Consider the following 22955-nt stretch of genomic DNA (forward strand, 5'->3'; position numbering starts at 1 on the left):
AGTCCGCTTCTTAACCCCATTGACTCTACTTGTATATACATCGTAAATTCGTAAATACAGTCTGTCAATACTCCCAACATCCCCGTAACGTGTTGATGCGAGGTGTGGGGTACCACGGCTGGAAACGGAGCTCCACAGTGGACGTCACATCACCGTCCTCACCATGAAGGTGATCACGCGGGATCGAAATCGTTGCTGCCTCCAATGTCACCATCACCAGCTACGTCGCTGTCCTTTTCGGTTGTGCTTGTGCAACCCAAGGATCCCGGAACTTCCTGCGGGACTGATGGTATCGACGTTGAAGAGTGGGTGGCTATTTACGAACGCGTGAGTGGAATCAACAGATGGGACCCCAAGCTTATGCTAGCTAACCTGTTGTTCTACCTAACAGGCACGGCAAAGGCGTGGTACGATAAGCCATGAAGAGTAGCTGACCAGCTGGGACAAATGCAAAAAGAAGTTAACAGAGTTGTTTGGGAAACCAGTGTGCTGTTAAATTGCCGCAAAGCAGGAACTGTCCTCTCGTGCCCAATCCCCCTCGGTCTCCTATGTTTCGTACATCCAGGAAGTGCTGGGGCTTTGACGCAAAGCCGATCACGACATGACAGAAGCTGAGAAGGTAGGCATGTGCTCAAGGGAATTGCTCACGAAGCCTTGAATCTGCTCATGTGCAATAAATACTCTGCAGTTTATGCTATAATCAAAGATTGCCACCAATTTGAACAGGCCAAGAGCCGACGCGTCCTGCAACCACTTGCCAGACTTCTCAATAATGCCGCAACGTCGATGTGTGAAGATAGCCCACACAACAGCATGCGTCGCCATCAGATGACGTGGTGCGGATCGTTCGACGTGAACTGGACGCGATGACGCCCGCAGCTTTCTGTTCGCGAATCCATGATGCTATCCCTTTTTCAGTGCCCCTCGTACAAGCCATCGTTCGCCAGGAACTTGAAAATATTGACCTACATTCTGTCTGTGCTTTCACCAACCCCAGAGCCAACGAACGCTCTTGTACTATTTTCGCTCCACCCCGACGCTTCTCTCCGCCTTATCGCAACCCGACTGAGTGGAGAACCCCGGATGACCCTCCAATATGTTTCATCTGTTGACGCATTGGTCATGTCGCCCGGTACTGTCGCAAATCGTGGCCCTCAGCACCTCGCACGCCATCCAATCTGAGCCGTTTTCATGGAAATACGCGCATTGTTTCTCCCAGCGCCGAGTCTAACAGCGCTGACAACTCTGCCGGGAACACGTGGTACAGTCGTTCACCATCGCCGCGCGGGCAACAGTCTCGTTCACTGCGAACGTGTCGCCCACCTCCCCGATCACCGCAGCCACGTCGACTTTCGTCCCCTGTGGCTTTTGGCCACACCCTTTCGGAAAACTTAGCACCCTCAGAGGTGGTGCTGCATTGCCTACTACTGCAGCAAATCCTCTGTCTTTGCCTACAAGGAGAAGCGTAATTGACGTTAAACTAGACGGCGTAGCTCTCCAAACACTCGTCGACACTGAAACCCACGTGTCTGTAATGAGTGCTAGCCTACGTACCTGCCATGGTTGCTCAGTGGCTATGGTGTTGGGCTGCTGAGCACGATGTCGCGGGATCAAATCCCGGCCACGGCGGCCGAACTTCGATGGGGGCGAAATGCGAAAACACCCGTGTGCTTAGATTTAGGTGCACGTTAAAGAACCCCAGGTCGTCGAAATTTCCGGAGTCCTCAACTACGGCGTGCCTCATAATCAGAAAGTGGTTTTGGCACGTAAAACCCCATAATTTTTTAAGCCTACGTAGGCGCTGAAAGGCGGTCCTCACCCCACCAGCTGCCCGAGTGCTTCGTGTGGCCGACGGCGGTGTGCTGGTTGTTCTTGGAATGTGTATTGCGCGGTTTAGTATAGCCAGCCGCCCTACTGCTGTTCTCTTTACTGTGGGCTACAACTGCCTTCACGACGTTATGCTTGGATGGGACTTTTTATCCCATCATTCCCCTCTCACGGACTGCGCAACTGGCCTTCTTCAGTTAGAACTGCCTCATGTCGCCGACGCTACGAGCACGTCTGTCACTTGAGGCCGTCACTTACGTCGCCGTGACCGCACAGCCACGGATTCCTGACGGTGAATATGTCATTCGCCCCATCATCAACGTGCTTTTGAACAGAAACGTTGCTCTTCCGCATACGCTGGTGAGGATTACTACTAACGGCGTCGTTCTTCCTCTTCTGAATTTCAGCATGTGCCCTCAAGTACTTCCAACAGGCATGTTCTTGACCAGCGTGTCTAATACTTCCTATTTTGACATTGAACGCTGAGAGTGGTTTCTCAGCGCCAATTGCAGCTCACAGCTTTGGTTCCTTAACGGATGACTTCACGAAGATGATTGCATCTGACGTCCCATCTGCAAAGGCCGCGGACATACGTCTCCTCCTCGAATCATACCGTGACATCTTGGATTTCGGCGACAGGCCTTTACGACAAACATATGTTGTTCACCACCGTATAAACTCTAGACATGAATCCTATCCGTCGGCGCCCCTAGCGTGTATCGCACGCCGAACGTAGAGTTCTCGAATCAGAAGTGGACAAAATACTCAGCAAAGGGGTCATCGAACCATCAGCCTGCCCTTGAGCTTCATCTGTCGTCCTTGTAAAAAAAAATGATGGTACCTGGTGTTTTTGCGTCGATTATCGCCATTTAAACAAGATCCCCGAAAAGACGTCTACCCCCTACCACGCATCGGTGACGCTTTGGACTGCTTGCACGGAGCTAAATACTTCTCGACCATTGATCTTCAGTCCGGCTGCTGGCAGTTATCAGTTGAAGAAAAAGACCATGAGAAGACTGCGTTCATCTCATCTGATGGTTTATATCAGTTCAAAGTCATGCCCTTTGGTCCATGCAATGGTCGTGCGACATCACAACATATGACGGACTCTCTTCTGCGAGGATACAATTGGACCGCCTGTCTTTGTTATCTTGACGACGTTATTGTTTTTTCTCTCAAGTTCAGCAGCCAGCTTCCCCGACTCGGTGCAATTCTTGCGGTCATCCGAAAAGCCGGCCTCCAACTGAACTCCACGAAATGCCAATTCGGGTTACGTTAGATCACCGTGTTGGGACATCTCGTTGACGCATCCTGTGTACAACCTGGTACGGAAAAAGCTCGCGCCGTTCGCAGTTTCCCTGTGCCACGTTCTGCTTCTGACGTGCGCTGCTTCGTCGGCCTATGTTCTTACTTTCGCCGTTTTGTCAAAAACTTCGCCGTTGCACGGCCTTTCACAGGTCTTCTTAAGAAGAACACGCCGTTCTCATGGGGCCCTGAGCAAGCTCACGCTTTCGCCGCTCTCATCGGGTTTCTGACCACCCCTCCCACGCTTGCCTACTTTGACCCATTTGCACCGACTGACACAAGCGGCCACGGTATCGGCGCTGTTCTCAAAATTTAAGTTTTATGAGTGTATGCCCTATCCATACCATGGCGTGCCCAGCTCAAGTTTTAAATGCGACGCTTTTTGTCTCATTGGAGCCACAGTCAGAGCAAGATCACGCACAAGGAAGCATCAATTTTTTTCTGCGAGGAATGTGGGGTGACTTCGCATATAATCTAGCTAGAAAACGCGCCGCAAATAGTGCGGGCAAACACCGCATAGAGTACAAATTAGGGTGGCCTGATTGGCGCATATCGGACATAGTAGTAACAAACGCTAATATGGCCACGATGTTATGACGGTGAGCAACCACAGCAGAACAACGCAAGCGTCAAAACTGTTTATTCGAGGAACAAGTGTCCCGCAAATCAAGTAGCGCTTACCACAATGATATCGGTTATTACACTTGTCGATCTGGATTTCTGATCCGCAGGAGAGACGTTTCAGCTATTTATATGTGACTTTTTGAACCTTCGAGTGTAATCGCTATTGCTCGAGTAAATTCTAGAATGTCCGAAGTTGTTATCTTCTCGCACGCAATCTGACTTGACAAAGATAGGCCTTAACGTGAAGAAGAGGTAGAATCAACAATAACAATTGAGAAACTTGCGACAATAGTAGGGCGTTCTGTGCTAGGCGACAACGTAGAACAGCTGTTATACGGTGAATGACACCCGCCGTGTTTGCTCAATGGCTGTGGTGTTGAGCTGCTGAGTACGAGGTCACGGGATCGAACCCCGGCCACGGCGACCGCATTTTGGTGGGGGCGAAATGCGAAAGTACCCGTGTACTTATATTTAGGTGCACGTTAAAGAACTCCAGGTGGCCTAAATTTCCGGCGTCCTCCACGAAGGCGTGCCTCATAATCAGAAAGTGGTTTTGGCGCGCAAAACCCCATAATTAAAAAAAGGACCGTGAATGACGGCCACCATGAATGGTAAAAAGTACGCATGGCAATATAGTGTGAATTAGGGGTCCCCTTGACAGAAGGTGATACTGGTGAGCGCAGACGTGAGCCCCAACAGTAGCATACCGCCGTTGTCACCCTGTCATCTTTATTCCATCGGGGTGATTTTATTGCTTTCTATGCATCGTAATCATTCTTTGTTTATATCATCGGCATCTCTCGTCATTTTTTACCTGCTGCTGTCACTTCCTTCTCATATTGTCGTCATCATGCCGTTTTCTAGCATTCGTCATCATACCGTTGTCATTGTTGTGTCGTCGTCATGCAATTGTCCACATCGTGTCGTCGTCGCAGTCACCGTCATGCCGTTCTGGTTGTCTCATCGTCGTCAATTTTTCGCAGCAATTACACTGTTCTTAACCCATTGTCGTCATGCCTTTCTCATTATGGCGACGTCGACTTTCGTTATTGATTTACCCGTCATGCCATTGTCGATGCGGCGTCGTCCTCGCGTGCTTTTATAGCATGAGCTGTCATAGGCGCATTCTGATACCCGTTTCGTTTGGCGATGGCGTCCGGTGTCCATAGCAGCTATCGCCTGGAATGAGAAAAAAAATCACCTCCCATTCCAGTCCGTTAATACGGTCGAACCGCGAAGATTTGTTAGCTACACCGAGTGTTACATCATTCAAGTCAAACTTCCAAAGAACTGTATATTGTACTTGATGTGTATCACCGCTCTTTCCCAACACTTTCGCTTTTGCGTGCTTCATATGGTGAGCACGCGTTAGGAGTGCTTTTTTATTTCTGCGTAAGCTTTCTTACATCACGTTTCTCTGGCGCGTAGCTGGTGGTCGGACCTGCGATGACGAGCCCGTTCACGAGCCAACTTTCCCTAACGGGCGCCGTAGGCATCTTCTTCCTCGGGAGTATGCAATACTCGCGGTCTTCCTATAGTTCTATCTGGGATGGAATGTGCGGAACGTCTAATGCAAAACACTGTATATTGGGCGCATGGCTCACACTGTAGATGCGAAGACTGCAACAGTTTTGAGGATTGCTTCGATTGGTTTGACGATTGACGTGAGAACGACGTCGCTTTATGTTACGTGGTGGTTTGAGCTGGATATGGAGGTCTTGAGTAAGTTAAGCATCATGGAGATGTATCAATATTGATGTAATGAAAAACATGTACGACATACGTGGATAATTTAAGCAGGCTAGGTGATTGCTTTTACCATCCCGTTTGGAAGGGAATGCCGCAATATCATCAACATCCTTATTAGGATCCGATCGTGCCATTTGACCAGCTATGCGACAGGCGCGCCGAGTGGCGTCGGTACGCACAAACTTTGCATTGTAGTTCTGTTATATTCCACCAGGTGTCCTGCCATGCAGCATTTGCATATAGCAGTCAAATGCTGAATGTAGCGAGACCTGGTTAGCTTAAGCAGGATAGGTGGCTATTTCTTACCAGCGCGTTTTGAAGGGGGTGCCAATAAACACTCATTTGCGTCGTAGTCAACAGCAATGTACCATGCCACAGGTCAAGGGATGTGACATGTACAATTTGTAGTTATGATAAACTTGCCAAGGTTGAAGACTTGGTGTGTTAGTATAGCTCTGTGGTATAGCACTCCATGGTGTGTGTTTGTCTTCAAAGTGTCCTGCAATCTAACCTCCCGTAGTTAGGATACATGTGTTTACTCTTCCCTATACGTTATGGCGCCTCCTCGCACGCTACGTACAGCTGCTGAAGAAGAGAATCGTAGAGCTATGTTCGAGACTGCAACCGGGCAACATCAGCCTCAGCAGACCGCGGCAGATCACCGCCTGCTTCACCTCTGGGAGGCCCAGCACAGCATTGTCCGCCGGTGGCGCTGGCAAAAACACAATCGGAAATTCAAAATTCGCATCGCCGAGCTCACCCAATAAGCGCCATAATACGCGGCCTAACTCGCCTACTCTAACTTGGTGGACCGATGTAACACGGCTGGGCGACAAATGTCCAGGCGGAGTACGTGGCGCCTCTTCCCCACCCAAACTCGAGCAGAAACAGAAAACAAGTCCAACGAGCGATTCACAGCTTCGATGGAGGCCCTTCAAAATTGTCATGCAAACTCCGAGATCAGTACCCCTGTACTCAGCAGGACCTCCGAGGGCCCGCGGACTCGTATGCTGGTTCCGAGAACGCGGGGATGGGCCAACCATTCCATCTACACGACCTGAATGCAAGCCTAGCAAAAATGAAGCGAGGAAAGGCACCGAGACGTGATAAAATCCCAGTGAAATTGCTTGCCAACCTTCCGGACTCTGGCTACTCCACACTCCTGGCTTACATCAACTCCATTTGGATCGGGGAAACACCCCTCCCAATTGATTGGAAGAGTGCTCTGGTCTTCATTCCCAAAGCTTGTAAAGCCATAAACAAAGACAACCCCCACCCCGTCTCTCTTACTACTTGTGTGGGAAAATTAATGGTGAGGATAGTGTGCGACAGGCTGTCTGAGCTCCTGGAGAACAAAAATGTTTTCGCAGTCACCGTGTTCGGGTTCCACCCACACCGGTCCGGACACGATGTCTTGCTCCAACTTGACCGAGAAATTCTCGACCTGATTGAATATCCCCTCAATGGCAAAGTATTACTCGCTTTGGATTTCAAGGGGACCTTCGACAACGTGACCCACGAAATTATTCTAACACCTCTTTCCCAAACGAATTGTAGCCAAAACACATTTAACCACATAAGGCAATTTCTCACTGACAATTATACATTCGCATTCGGGACAGTGAACACGGCCCATAGCAATTAGGCTATGAGACTACTGTTGCATGTTGGCTCTGGAAGAACATACCGTTGTGGTTCATCACTCGCCATGCAGAACTAGAAGGAGCACTATACGAAGTGCAATTGGACAATAATACTTTCCAAATGATAACTAATAAGAAGTGCTTAGGTACCCTCGAATTTTTCAGGCTGAAATTGCAATCTTATCGGTCAGTTACACTGCAACTAATTTGTTTTACTATCTATATCCAGGATTCCTAGATTTGAATCAGAAATGCATAATATAAAAAATCAGGCATGCCCGCGCCATCAAAACTGTACAGAGGTCTTAGACAATCGAAAACAAAATTGAGTTTGCGACAACCTAAAGAAAACTGAGATAACGACGACATCGGCTATGACAAAGCAGGAAAGCTAAGGCGTTGGCAATACCAAGTGGGGATCACCTTCTAGTGTAAAATGTCTATTTCGTTGTATAGGTAAAGGGGGGAGGGGTAGCTTGTGTTTTCGAGCCACCGCATAGTCGGAACCGGTGGTTTGGCGCAAACACAAAAAAGAATTCGTAGTACGATCACACAGATCATGCCATCAGAGCAGGGTACGTCGCTTGCTGCGTCTCCTAGTGATGTCCCTCCAAGTTGTGTGCTTTCAACTTCTACTACTTCGCTGAATAATAATAGCCGATCGCACAAAAAATGAGAGCGTTTTCAGCGTCAAACGGTTATAATAAGCAGCATTGGAACGAAGATAGGTACTGTTACATATATAAAAACGAGATGCTAGTGGCAAGAGCTAACCATCGCACTTCTTGCGTATGCACTTGAAATCGTGTCAGTGTAACTAGGAAATATCCTTTAATTGTATTTCGGGCCTGTGCCTAAGTCAGAATATTCGAAGACGCCTAACAACACCAAATTTCGTATGTTAAGAAAAACTCCCATCAAATGATGATATGACCTTAGTCTTACTGAAGCCCATCTCTTTTTCCATCAGTAATTACTAAAAACGAGATGCCCACTACGACAAAACTGGTTGCATGTCTCATCATTTCTGTCCTGTTTGCAATGAGGTAAGTAAATTCTCCGTGCATCCTGCGTTTCTTTTCCAAGCGTGCATGTGCCATGGCCAGCATTGTTTCATAGCGTGTAACTGTATTAATCGTCCCCCAAGCGTCACGTTTAGAAAAATGACATAGCGTTCCCCTCCCGGAATACCTGCGTGCACCTGATGTTCGTCGTGTTTAAGTAACCCACAACTAATGGCGCGGGATTGCTCCCTTCGGTCGGAGTGTTGTCGTTGCTCAAGGATTGCCTGGGCTCGCGTGGCTTTTACGGCCCTTTCAAAGGCGAGTTCTCGCTGCCGCTCGTCAAGGAGAACGCGGGGCTGTCCCAACCGTTTTTCGAAACTAAATTGAAAAGAAACGAAGCCGGAGCAGCGCGCGCGAAACGTTTTTGTGCCCTTTTCCTCACCGGCGGAAGCGAAACGTCTCGGATAAGTTGCGGGAGAGGTGTGAGCGCGCGCCTATGCAGCTGGAATCCTTGCTAATCACTCACGCTCCAGCGCCGGCACAACTGTCAACTCCTGAAACCGCCCTTCCCGTAGCTGCTCTGCTCTCGGGGCAACTGGGTTATTGCGTGACCAGACCGCAAGTGAAACTCAAGAGTCAATACTAGTTTTACTAGAAAAATAGAGGCTCTGGTTAGCACCAAGGCTCTATTTACTGCAACCGAGTTATCTCAGACAGCCGTATAGTAACGTGCTGTTGTGCTTATGTCGCATATGGATAAGTTTCATTCAAGATGGATTGCAAAAAATTCTGTCAAAACCCCCCTTAGGACGAATTTCCGTGTTAGTGTGATTAGCGTTGATGCAATGTAGCGTCACGCCGTAATGCCTTCGTCAAAACTCGTATGCAGCCGGCTCCCCTCTCGTGCTTCCTACTGCACCAACTGCAACACCATTAGGACAACGCGTGGGGGGGGGGGATTAAGTTCCGACGAGCATCAAAGAAGTTCACAGGATCATTTTTGATATTGTAGAGGGACAGATACGCAGGGGCACATACATAGTTGCCCCATTTGGTATCAGAGAGGTTCATTTAGAAAAAGCAATGACCGAGTAGCACATAGCCAGTAGACGAAGTCGGCGTCAAATATTGCTATCGAAGGGCGGAAGATACCAAGTGCGACATACCCAGTGCTACATGCCCACTGACCCATGTCGGGGTAAAAGAGGTTTGTTGACGAGCGGCACGTAAGTACAGTGCCACATGCTGGGTGCCCCAGGAATGTCCGGGGCTTAGTTTCAATAATGTGGCCTCAACCTGGGAACCTGACGGGCTTCCAATTCGACCACGGACTACCCATGACCCAGGTTCGTAGAAAAACAGACGCATAGACAGATCCAGAGTCAGCTCCCGAAAAGTTCATGAAGTATCCAAAGGATGGTAATGTTATTAGTAGTGCATTTTCATGTTATTAGCTTTCTTCGGGCACTTCGCGTGCTTTTACGGGACTTAAGGGAAGTCGACATAGGCCTCGCCTGAATATTTGGAGCCGAATGTTGAATATGTTGAATACTTACACGATGCCGCAACCACTGGATATCTCGGAGTGTCCCGTAAATACTCCTTGAGCGTTCTGTATGTCGGTATGTTGCTGCTTTTGAGTCCTGCAAGCTCCGCAAGTGCCCGTCCTTGTTTCCCGCCAGTCCACTTCAGCCTATCGAGATCTCAACTGTCCCGTTCTACCCCGACGGTGCGGATCTGGTCGGACAATTCCCGACTTCTTTTGCGGGGAACAAATGCATCGACGTGGCCACCACGCGGTGTGCCATCACACCAGCACAGCCGATAAGCTATGCGGCTCACGTCGCGGACCTTCCGCTTCACGATGTCATTATCCACCACGGCGTGGCACGACAGCTACTGACCAATCACGGTCGTTCACTTCTTTTGTAAGTCATTCACAACATCCTTCGATCGCGCACCATACGTCGCAAGGTGACCACTGCCTGGCATCCACAAACAAATGGACTTACTGAATCGCACGCTGGCCACGATGTCCTCTATGTACGCTTCAGAAGATTATTGTGACTGGGACAGGACTGCCTTTGTGACATTCGCGTACAACTCGTCACACAAGGACAGCGCCGCTTTTCTGCTGTCTACCTCTTGTTTGGGCGCCACCCAATGCTGCCCTTTGAGACTCTCCAGTTAGCAGATATCTACGTTCCTACAGAGTACTTCTGCGATACTGCTCCTCGGAATCCAACAGCTCGCAAGACTGCGCGGGATCACCTGTCTGCGTCGCAGATATACCAAAGGGCCCGGTATCGCGGCCACGAGAAACCCATTCACTTCTCTCCAGGCTCGTTCGTCCTTCTTTGGACGATGTCCCACCCCATGGGCCTGTCTTCGAAGCTTGTCTCGCTACTCTAGCCCTTATACGGTTCTCTGCAAGCTCAGTGAAGTCACATACCAGATGGCCTCGGTGGATGGTAGCTCGTCATCATCCGTACCACCTACTGATATTGCGCACATCGCCCTTTGAAGCTTCATTTCTCCGACAACAGCCTTTCTCTTGCCTAAGCGCGGAGACGGCACTCCCACCTGCGGGTGTTCTATGAGAGACGCCATTTTCTTACATTGCAGAAAGTGCAAGCGAAGGGAAGAAGATGAGGATCGAAGAAGCGCTCGTGACGTTGTTGTTCCGCCATCTCAGCTTCTCTCTGTTAATATTACCAAAATACATTTTCTCTTTTGCTTTGCCCAGTCTGATCTCCGTCACAATATTAAGAGAAGATTCCTCCAAACGATTTCGTATGCCGTAAGCGAGAAGAATATATCATAGGAATGTATCATGCGATATAATTGGCTCGATTAGGTTGATGCATATTCTTGTTCACTGTAAAAAGCAACCGTCATTTTGACGGCCATCTTTTTATCTATTTTGACGAGCCGTCGTTGTCAAACGCGAAAGACGGCGACTTCTCCGTGAACGAGCGAGCGAGGAGAAAGAGACGGAGAGCGCAACACAAAACGAGAAACTCTATTGGCTGGCGCGTAGGGGACGTCATCTGTGACGTCGTTCCACGTGCGCTTCGGGCCCCCGCGGCTGCTTCAAGGAAGGAGTCCTCCTCGTCCGGTTGTTGCCTGCGCAGGGGAAGCTGGTTCCGTCCCCTCGTTTTTCTTTGTGCGCGCTGCTACTGCCTGGGCGTGCGGTCGGCTTTTTTCGCCATTTTTGCCTTTTTGTGTGTGGAGCGTTGGAAGGCCGCGAAGACGCAGTCAAGGAACGTGTGGGCATCGAGCTGCAGCCGAAAATCAACTGCAGCGTGTTAAGGTAAGTGTAGTGTGTTCTGCTTATATGCTTCTTCGTCTGTTTACATGCTTCGTTCGTGCAGCACGTGTTCTGTGAGGCACATAGCTCACGAGAAGCACGCTAGTTCTCAAGCGTAATGTACTACACGCTCCGACGGCCGTGGGCCCGAGACTGCCGTTTAGAGACGTGCTTCTGCGTAAAGCGGAAAAGCGGAAACCACACAACAGCGATCTTTCGCGCGTGAATCGCGGCCTCATGGTTCAGCCACGTGCAGCGATTTTCAGGGGCTGCCTGCACCCACGTGTAAAAAAAAAAAAAAAAAAAAAAAAAACACTCTTCATGTGAGGGACACTGAAGCGTACGAAGAGAATTGGCGCACGTTAATTGAAGAGAGTAGAAGAAAGTCGTTTTTAGTGCCCCTATCATGCAGGCACATATATCCCGATCGAGTCTGACTTTCGATCACTGCTACGCGGGCCAAGGATCTAAAACGAGTTGGTCGAGCTCTGGCGCGCTATGCGTCGCTGTTTAAATGCAGAACACCTGATGAATGTGCTTAATAGGCAGTAAAAGTAGTTGTAAATACCATTCTTTACATTTTCATTTGTTATTCAGGCTAAGACATGTGCTATGACTACCAGATTCGTAAAATTATGCGTCAATAAAACCAGACTACTTTTCGTGCACTGTTGTTTAGATCAGCCTTTTCTGCGTTATTTCTTACGCTCTTTATTTCTTTTCGTTTTTCTCTCCTCGCTTCCTGGCACACCGAGTTATGGGGAGCATACGTCGGTGTCCGGTGGCGATAGGACAGCTCGATCCTGTTGCGGACGTGGCGTACCCTCCCGACTGCCCCCTCACCATGGAGTTTTTGCAGAGGTAAATGAGTGAATGTGGATGATGCTTTTGATAAGTAATCGGAAACCGAGACAATAACGTGAGCAGTAGGCTTCTTTTTCCTGAGGAATGGCACTCGCCATCCTTAGCCAGTGCCTGCAAGTGACCAGTCCTGCCCTATTCCCCTGGAATTCAGATGTCACATACATTCCTCTCGTGCATTTCTTCCTTCACTGGCACGGCATCATGTTGTTTTGTGGCACAGCTGTATGGTGTTTCGCCCATCACGGCCGTCTTTAGAAAGTAGAATGGCAAGGTTATTGACATAGTGCTGCTTGCCAGTGGTACATGCTGACAAGCCTTGCACATTTGCTAGCTCTGGCAATGAGTCAGAGGGTTGCGAGGTGAAGGTTGAAGTTTTGATTTTAATTTGCACCCAGTTCTGGTATTCTAAGACTTGCAAAACTGCAGATTTGATCATTGTCGCATTTCTAATGCACCAGCTTGGCAGTTTACAATGCCTAAACTTGGTCACGTGTCCTGTGAGCGCATCTAGATAGCGCTTTTCAGTTTTATGCATAGTTTTGTTGGTTGGCTACCGCAAGAAAGGCGCAAGGACGAAGAACCATATAGGTCAGGTGCTACTGTCAATGATTGCTAAATGTAATGTGTGCAGTACTTTTATTGTTACCGACGTCGGGAAAAATGGGAGCGAGAGTGAAGTGAAAATGCAGTTCTTTTAAGTCACTCTGCTATGTATCGTGTCCATTGGCTAATGTCCTAGTGCAACATTACAGTGTGCCTGACAATGGGTTGCGTCCACACATGTGGCACTAAGTTGCCTAATGCCTGTCTGCACTTTTACAGACCTCAGGTTCCCTTGTTACCATTGATGCAGTGCTCTCTCTAGCCTGTGTACAATCAGCCCCAAGAAAATAGAGCTCACTACCTCAACTTCTGGGCGCTCAACAAACCTTTTGCAATGATGAATGTCAGTTTTTTTTCGTTTTGCATTGAAACTGGCGACATGACACATAGGCAGGACAGCTTCACAGGTACTGTCACAACCATTACATGGCACTTTCGCCTTTCACCTGGTGATCTTTTAGGGGCTGGCAGGGTGATTAGTGCCTTTAAAAAACATTATACTGTGGTCCCATATTTGCCCAGAACTGCTGAGTACTTGAAATGTACAGGTGAAAGAGCCATCATAAAGGTTGCTATGGCGGTACCTGAGAAGTTGGCCACCCTGTGTGTCAACAGTTGCAGTGTAAAAAAAAAAAATTAGACATTCATCATCGTGGCAGGTTTGTTGATTGCTCAGAAGATTTCAGTAAGAAATTCCGCTTATTTGCAGCCAAGGGCACAGAAACTAGAATGAGCATTCTCTTAATGGTAAGATGAAGCATGATACTGAGGTTCGTAAATCTACGCACGACTGCCACGTTGCAATTGCAGCCTATACCTGGACATCGGGGTGTTACATCAGTACTGACCTATGTATGCGGCTGACAGAAGAAACCCTGAAATGCAGCAAAATGCTCTTGTATAGTTACGGTTTCTAGAGTCTGTGCATGTTCCCTGTATATGATGAGCACCTATTGTTACTAGAAATCCTTTACGGGTATATGTGCAATTGTGGGTTGTTTTTACGAGTTATAATAATGGTTACATGTAGGTACATCATCCATCATTAGTGCATGTATATGTAGCTATTTAAGCGCACTATTAGTGTGCTCACATTTGCTGCTACATGATTTTAATTGTCTTTTCATTTCATAATACTGTGTGTTGCAGAAGGCAGTGCAGTTCGCACATTCATGGCATTTCACGTGTGTAGCCAGAGTATGTGATTGGCACAGTTTATGGAGCATGGATTTATTCTATCCTCATTTTGTTTCCAGGTACCTTGGGCAGATCAACCCAACGAAAGGGCGCGGCAAAGGCAGGGCCGGCGGAATCGCGCCAAGGTTACTCAGCCTGCTGAAAGCACTTTAATTTATGAATAAATGTGCAAGTAGAGATGTACGTTTTTGTCTTTTGTTGCATGTTTTATGAGGTACTGCCCACTGCAAGTGACTGTCAACTGGGTCGTAGTACGGTTTAATGCGAGAGACGTGAAGAAGTGCGTGGCCGCGAAGGCGAAGGTCCGTCTCTGGTGTGAGGGGCTCTACGATGTAATTGACGGCAGACGTTTCCTCCAGGACGCGGTAGGGTCCAAGGTATTTTGCGACAAATCTTGTGGAGAGGCCGGGTGCGGTAGTGGGTACCCGAAGCCATACGAGAGAGTCAGGAGAAAAAGTTGGTGCAGACCGGTCGGCAGGTTGACGGGATTGCTGTTGCCACTGGCCGTCGGTGGAAAAAGAGCGGGCAATCTGGCGGCAATCCTCGGCCTGTCGAGCCACTTCAGATAGCGGAGTACTCTAGGATGCATCAGGTGTATATGAAAGAATGGTATCGAACGTATTAGAAGGTTCTCGTCCGTATAGAAGAAAATAAGGGGAAAATCCAGTAGTTGCTTGGGCAGCAGTTTTGTGCGCATACGTCACGAAAGGGAGAACTTGGCCGCAGTTTGAATGATCAGAGGCGACGTACATCCAGAGCATATCGCCTAGAGTACGGTTGAAGCGCTCGGTCACGCCGTTAGTTTGCGGATGCCTTCAAAGCATCGAAAAGAAAGGCGTGGCCTCTACCATTCAGAAGTTCGCGAGGGGCACCGTAGCGAAGAACGAAATGCCGTAAGAGAAACGATGCAACGTCGCGGACGGTGGCAGTCGGCAGAGCGGCTGTTTCAGCATAGCGGGTCAAGTGATCCACTGCAACAAGTTTCCAGAGGTTGCCTGCTGGAGTGGAGGGCAGCAGTCCGTATATGTCAAAATCAACACGATCAAAGGGTCAACTAGGGCAGGGAAAGCGTTGTGACGGATAAACTAGTCCGGGATGTAATTTCGGCGTTGGCACTGAGCACACGAGCAAATGAATTTTCGGACGTAGTTATACATGCAGCGCTAATAAAATTGAATGCGTAGTTGAGCATAGGTCTTGAAGAGGCCGGCATGAGCGCACTGAGTGTCTGCGTGGAAAGCGTCACAGAGTAGGTCAGGGAAATGGCGGGGTATCACAAGAAGCCAATTGCGACAGTCATAAAGGAAGTTACGACGATAAAGAAGGCCATCGCGAATCCAGAAGATTTTCGAATGAAACGTTGGAAATAGGAGCATAAACCACGGAAACTTTGAAGCTATTTTAACTTGGTTGCTTGTGGAAAGTCGGTGACAGCGCGGAGCTTGGCTGGATCCGGAAGGATGCCGTCTCGCGATGCAACATGGCCAAGAAGAGTCAGCTTTCGGGCGCCGAAACGACATTTTTTTCAAAGTTGAGTTGGAGTCCCGAGTCAGAAGGCATTTTAGAACGTGCTTGAGACGGCTGAGATGCGTTCGGAAATCAGCGGGAAGGACAACTACGTCGTCCAGGTAGCATAGACATGTGTTCCATTTGAGGCCGCGTATTATATTATGCATCATTCTGTCAAAAGTGGCTGGAGCGTTACACAGGCCGAAAGCATTACGATGAACTTGTATAATTCGTCAGGTGTTACAAATGCTGTTTAGGTCAATCAGATGGTGCCAAATGGACTTGCCAGTATGCGGAACGTAAACCCAGCGAAGAAAAGCACTCCGCTACCTGCAAAAAGTAGAGAGCGTCTTCAATGCACGGTAACGGGTAAACCTCCTTGCGCGTTATCTTGTTCAGACGTCGGTAATCGACGCACAATCGAATAGAGCCATCCTTTTTTCTTAACGAAAGCAACCGGCAATGCCTACGGACTGTTTGAGGGCTGCACAACGCCACGCTTGAGCATGTCAGCAACCTGGTGGTCCATGACACGGCGCTCAGAGGCGGATACTCGGTAAAGGCGATGCCGTAGAGTTGCATGACTGCTGGTATCTATCTCGTGAAAAACGGTCGATGTGCGGCCCAAACCAGAAGCATGGCTGCCGAAAGAAGCGGGGAACTACTGCAGGAGAGCGATAAGCAAGCTTCATTCTGAAGATGACGTTTCATTGCCGATGGAGGGGTGGAAAGCGTCGAGCAGTTACTGATCAACGGCAGGGTCAGAAGTGCGCTAAGGTCCGAAGAAGTAGAAATGGCAGGAGCGTCAAAGCTGCAAAAGGTGTCGACCGGTTGAACGAGGCCCAGGCATTCACCATGAAATAAAGGTAATGGGCAGGCCGTGTGATTGTCGACGACTGTATATTAGAAATTGACGCAGGCGAATGGGTAGCAGTCACAAGCGTTCCACCAAGGAGAGCAACCACGAGCTCATACCGGTAGCGATGGTTCTGAGGTGCAGACTACTCTTCTTCGTTACAGTATATTCACACGAGGAACGCAGAAAGAAAACGCACACGTAAACAAAGAAAAAAAATTACGTATGCTCCTTATAATAAACGCAGTTTCCGTTACCTAGAACAAGACGTCGAGTAACAAAGTCAGATGGCCATTGTAGCCCAAATCCTATAGTGCTATTATGAGTATCCGGCTACATATGGAGAGTGAACGAGAGTGGGTGCGCGCGACCGACACTTCGGCTACATGGTCGCGGATGTGAAGAACGCTGAGAGGTCATCGACGGAAGGCACTGGTCGCTGCTTGAACGAACGCCAGGTTATGATGCGGTGGGACCTTGTACTGGCCGGGGTGGGTCGCTGTCAAGGTTTTCCGCGCGTTTTTGTCGCTAGTGTGGGCGTACCATAATGGTACGCCCACACTAGCGACAGAAACGCGCGCGACACGCCGCACGCGGCAAGCGCCCGCGTGGCAGACGCGTGCGGGCAAGTCCACAGTCGCGTTTTGCGGCACGCGGCAGCGGCCCGTGGAGTCCCGCGTTGTCTCGTTCCATTCGATACTTCTCGTGACAACGCGCTCTCCGTTCTGCCCATTTCGTCTTCCATCGGAAGTGTCTGTGTTTTTTTGCGCCACTGCCGGCCACGCTCAGGAAGTCGGATACGGACGAGGAGCTACTGGTGACTGTGAACGCTATAATACTTGTTTCTTCTTTACTTGTGTGACGCCGACGTGCCAGAAAGCGGACGAGAAAGTTTTGGGTGCGGTACAGGGACACTGAGGGCCAGGCGCACACTATGCTTCCCCGCCTTCACCAATTACTCACCTGTCATGCCAAACTGCTGTCCATCATGTGCCAGCGGTTGGCGTGCAGCTCGTTGTCCGACACTCGATTTATCATAGAGGCACGCATATCCGCGAACGGTTTCCAGAAACGCCTCCATTGCGAGGCGAATTCTTCGTCGACGCCTCAGTGGCGGTGTGGTAAGGCTTAACAAAAACAGCCCCCTTGACTGGAAATGGCCTCTGAGATTTTACGGCGCGCGTGTCACTGTTCAGTCTCAGAGCCCATAGATTATGATTCTTTGCTTGTGCGACAGGTGGCGCCACAAGAGCGCGGCTCGTAAAGCGGCTCGCTTCTCATTGGTGGTCGTTTTGCGTCTGCCGCGAAAAATGGGTCTCGCACCCATTCGCGCGTTTGCCGCGCGTTGCTGCCGCTTTTCGTGAACCTTGCCGCGCGCGACAGCACCGCTCGCCGCGCGCGGTGTGTCGCGCGCGTTTTTGTCGCTAGTGTGGACGTACCATAAGAGTCTGGAAATTTGGGTCCACGGCCCGATGGCTCATTTACACTCCCGCTGGACGTCGACTTCTCCGGCGCTCTCTTGCGTCCGAGATCCACCGCGACATTCGAGAGTATCTCTCACCTATTCTTCCTTCCCTTTTATTGCGAAAGCAATACTGCTCGCAATTTCGGCCCATTGGTGGTCGTGGCGCCTCCTTACACAGCTGCGCGTCACGTGACCGTGTGACGTCCCGCCAGACCGAGAGACGGGGACCCAGCTCGCGGCATCGATGGTGGAGGTGAAACCTTGCGCGCCGCTGCTGCGGCGCTATCGAGAGAGGGCGCTCGGTGGTGTGACGTCACGCTAGGATGATAAATGGGGCTACAGCTCGGCTCCTCGCAGTGGTCGGCGCGTTGCCTTGCGCTATGTCGGATGATGTATAGCCATAAGTTTAACAAAGGGCAACCATGTCCACACCATCAGCCGAACCAAAGCGCAGCCAAGGGTATTGCTTTCGCACTCTTCAAGGCTTAACGAAGCTAAGCCTTCAGCCAATATTTTCCTGCGTCAACGATCGCGTGCGGTCTTTATTGCTCGTTTCCTTCTTTGCATTTCTTCCTTAGGGCGCGTGACAATGCGCGCTGGTGGCTTTTTCGTCGTCGTCTTCTTGGGCTCGGCCATCCGTTCGGGATTTCAGGTTGCCTTCTCCGCAACGCTCATTTTATGCACACCACTGGCTTCGCGCACTGTCACTGCCCGAGCGATTAACCCACAACTACCCCAAGCTTTAGCGCGCTAGGACACGACTTCGCACGAGCAGCAAGGGAAGAGTTGTCTGTGTCACGCTTCTCGATCTCCTCACGCGGTCTTTCCAGGGAAAATGACACACCGTGTCAAGAAAGAACCAAGAAGTCGGAGCCCCGGCTACTGCATACGCTTCCTAGATGACGCATTTTGGGGGTGGCTATACGTTGTGTCACTGCATTGCTTCTATGTTAATCGCAATGACATTGATATTAGTAGTGCCATGGGTCATGCCGAACTATATTTTGTGCTAGTTTTTTTTTGCTTATCTTAAAGGACGTGGTAATGTGAGGGCCCTTGCCGAAGTTTGGTAATTTTCGTCCAAGGTCAGTGAAAGAAGAGAATCAGTTCGAAGGACAATGAGTTCGTCATCAATTTTCAGTATTGTTAATATACAGGGTGTCCTCATAACTTCACCCAAGAATATGAAAAGGAAAGACACGTCGGAAGCAAATTTGACAGAACACATACTATTCACAACAATCTATAGTAACTAAGACAATTTTTAGTTTCCCCATAACTCAATAAATTAAGCATAATTACCCAACCTTTTAAATTATTGGTTTAGGACCCCAAGTATGATACACGGATTTGTAGCGCTCCTACACAAACCACCGATCGAGTTGTTTCCTTTACGATTTGTCTGATGCCGCACATTTTTTACGGGCTCCAAAGAAAGGCAGCGAAATATGAAAAACGTCACATGACGGAGTGTTTCCACAGTGGTATTGTGCTGCTCTCAAGCGCGCGTTCGGTGAACAAGGTCGGTTGCATCTTGACTGGCGACGAGGATACAGCAAGATTTCTTAAGCTCATCGGCAGCGCTCGGCCAGCAGTATGCATTGGCGCCGTCATTCGACGGGAGCCTATTTGTTCACCGACCGCACCCTTAAGAGGAAGCTTTAGCTCGGGCCCAACTCCGACGCGGCCTATTCAAATACATGTAATAACGCAAAAACGTTTTTCTGAGATAACCCCTGGACCAATTTTAATGAAATTTGTTGCTTTTGAGAGAGCAAGTTAAATTCTAGTGACTATTGGGAGGGGAATTTTGATTTAGGGCTTGAATTTTCTTAAAGAGATTTACAAAAATTCAGAAGTTGGAAAAACATAGAAGCACTAAGTTTACAAACTAATAGCTCTGCATCAAGAGCAGATATCGCGGTTCTGTAAACGGCATCCATTAGATCATTCAAAGCGCACAAATTTTATGTCATCTTACATCTTACGTGAGTTTGTTACGTTGTTTACGAGGGTTCTGCAAAAGTTGTAATTACATATTAATAAATTTTTTGAGATTCATGTATAAAATGTCAAATTTGTCCGCTTTAGATGTGCTATTAGGTACAATTCACAGAATTGCGATATCACCTATTCTTGCTGAGTTCCAGAGTTTTAAACGTGATAGTCTCGTTTTCTGAAAATTTGCAATTTTTGCCAATTTTTAATAAAAAATTGACGACCTAAATCGAAAATTTGAAACCAACAGTCACTAGATTTTAAGTTTTTCTTTTAAATGCAACAAACCCCGTCAGATTTGGTGCTGTGGTTGCCAAGAAAAACGAATTCTCCTTTTACATGTATTTAGATAGGAGCACCCGAGCAGCACGATATCACTGCGCAAGCGCTCCGTCACGTGGCTTCTATCATATTTCGCGGGCTTTATTTGCAACCCAGAAAAATGGACTACGTGAGGCGTATCGCAAAGGGAAACATCTACAACCTTGGTTTCTGAAAGCGCTGAACAAATCTGCCTATCATACTTGGGGTCCTCAGTCAATACCTTAAAAGTTGGGTAATTAACCTAATTATTTAGTGAGTTATAGGGAAAACAAAACATTGTGTGAGTTAGTATAGGCTATTGCAAATAGTATGCGTTCGGTTCAATTCGCTTGCGACGCGCCTTTTATTTTTAAATTCTTGGCACAAGTTATGTGATACACCTTGAATATGAGCAAAAGCCGTTGAGGCACATTAGGAAATGAACTCAATATATGCAGATTACGTAACTGACATCCGCCATGGTAGGTTAACAGGCTACTGTGTTTTGCTGCTGATATCAAGCTCGCGTGTTCAATGCCGGCCATTGCCGACACATTCGGATAGGAGTGGAAGGGAAAAACGCTCGTGTGCCCTGCATTGGGCCCACAATAAAGAAGCGTGGCTGGTCAAAATTATTCAGCACCCGACATATACAGAAGTGCGTTAAATGTGAAGGAAGTATAAAAGGAAAATTTGGGTTGCTTGTGAAAAATTATTTTTCACACGAGAACAGTTAGCCCACAATGCATCTGAGCAGAGCAGGTGTTACGTATAGATGAACGGTTAGTCCAATCGGGAAAGGCACGTCTTTGGTTGGATTGTGCTGAGGCATTATTAGCCGGAGACGAGTACAACGATAATTATCAGCAGATCGCAATGTGCCTCGAGGAGCCAGCTGCGCAGCTATATATATATATATATATATATATATATATATATATATATCTGTGTGTGTGTGTGTGTGTGTGCGTGTGTGTGCGTGCGTGCGTGAGCATGCGTGCTTGTGCGTGTGTGCAAAAAACTACATAGCCTAGAAATAGGCAAAAAAGAAATGTGCACATTATCAACTTTTATCTATAGACAATCTATAAACCCGGAGTAGCCAAAATTATCCCCTTTTCGACTCTCGTCCATAGACAGCCTATGCATGAAGAATAAATAAGGATAAATGGAGGCTGTATCGAATTTTGTCTACCGGTCATCTATAAGTCAGAAGCAGACAAATATAAACATTATCATATCGACTTTATTTTATTTAACCGACTATAGAATGGGAGTGGAAAATAAGAAATAGAAACCTTATCAACGTTTCTCTACAGAATCAGAATCAGAATTTATTATTAGAAGTTGAGTCACATGACAAGTATTTAGTATACAGAAGGAGGTCCGATAGTCAAAGACTGTATCGGGACCTCCTGTACAAAAACAGTTATTATAGTTAGCATCTCAAAGAAATAGTAGCGTTTAATAAGGAAATATACAAGCAACAAGAAAAGAACGATTACAGGACAAAATACAGAATCAATTACTAATAATAACATGGTTTAGCAAAACTCATGGTAGCAGAAAAAATTGTGCGGGAAGAAAATATCTACAGTATATTTACAACAAAATAAGAAAAAGCGAACAAGGACCGACTGCAGTAATCCTTGTCGTTAATCTAGCAATAAAAATACATCTGTAGTTCTCTTTTAAATTGTGATAAAGATCTTGCGTTTTTCATTGTGAGAGGAAAATGTTTCATATTGATGTGGAAGTGAATTCTACAGTCTGTTTACCATAGTTAGTGTGGATTATTGGTAGAAGAAAATTATTCAAAGCAAATCTGGTGGTGCTATGAATCATAAGGTTAGATGGTGAAAATGAAATCGGCGGTAGCTCATTATTTACAAATCTGTAGAAAAAATACCCAGGTTGTATTTAGTGAGTCCAGAAATGGTGAGAATGTTATTCTCGTGTAGTAGCGAAGTGGCATTAGAAAAGTGTGGACTGTAAGTAATTATTCTTATGGCTGGGTTCTGAACTGTCTGGAGAGACGCAATGTGTTTCCCCAATATATCATGCCATACGTAATGTGAGATTGGACGATGGATTGGTAAAGTGAGAGTAACGTGATACGTGTGAAGTAAAGGCGTGTTTTAATTGATGCGTATACCATAAGCTATTTCCTTTTTATGTGACCAATATGTTTGTGATATTTCAAATTACAATCAAGTAGAATACGAAGGAAAGATGAACTTGGAGGAAGGCGGTGAGGACCAAAATTGATAGGTGGAATAGATAGTATGATTCGCTGATGTGAAGAGAATACAACAAGTTTGCTCTTAGTTGCATTAATAGATAACATGCCAACATTACACCACCTTAGAATATTTTCTAACACATCATTTAAATTATTAACGACAGATCAGATATCTTTATGAACGTGAATATAGTGGCGACATCAGCGTACAGAATGCATTTTGTGGAAGACATACAGTTAGCTAAATCATTATTACAAAACAAAAACATAAGCGGCCCCAGGATAGATCCCTGGAACACCAATGCTAGTAATTCGGTGCCGAGAATAAGCATTGTTAATAGAAACAACTTGAACTCCGTTTCTATAAGTAGCTGTTTAGTAGTGAGAGAGCAGGCCCACAAATGCTTATTGCTTCGAGCTTAGAGAAAAGGATATTATAATTTATCCTCTCAGATG

General features: G+C 47.6%; 2 long non-coding RNA genes across 2 annotated transcripts in view; both read left to right on the forward strand.

The window, feature by feature from the left end:
• LOC129388290 (uncharacterized) overlaps positions 1 to 22955 on the forward strand; it is a 30467-nt gene that overhangs the window by 2545 nt on the left and 4967 nt on the right. Inside the window, exon 2 of the long non-coding RNA XR_011890375.1 lies at positions 8119 to 8194. This is a non-coding gene — a long non-coding RNA (uncharacterized lncRNA). The remainder of the gene's footprint in view (positions 1 to 8118; positions 8195 to 22955) is intronic.
• LOC129384153 (uncharacterized) lies at positions 10576 to 14309 on the forward strand. The gene is made up of 2 exons (XR_011890330.1): positions 10576 to 12323; positions 14186 to 14309. It is a non-coding gene; the product is annotated as an uncharacterized lncRNA (long non-coding RNA).

This window comes from Dermacentor andersoni, chromosome 10 (genome assembly GCF_023375885.2).
Source record: "Dermacentor andersoni chromosome 10, qqDerAnde1_hic_scaffold, whole genome shotgun sequence".
Classification (NCBI taxonomy): domain Eukaryota; kingdom Metazoa; phylum Arthropoda; class Arachnida; order Ixodida; family Ixodidae; genus Dermacentor; species Dermacentor andersoni.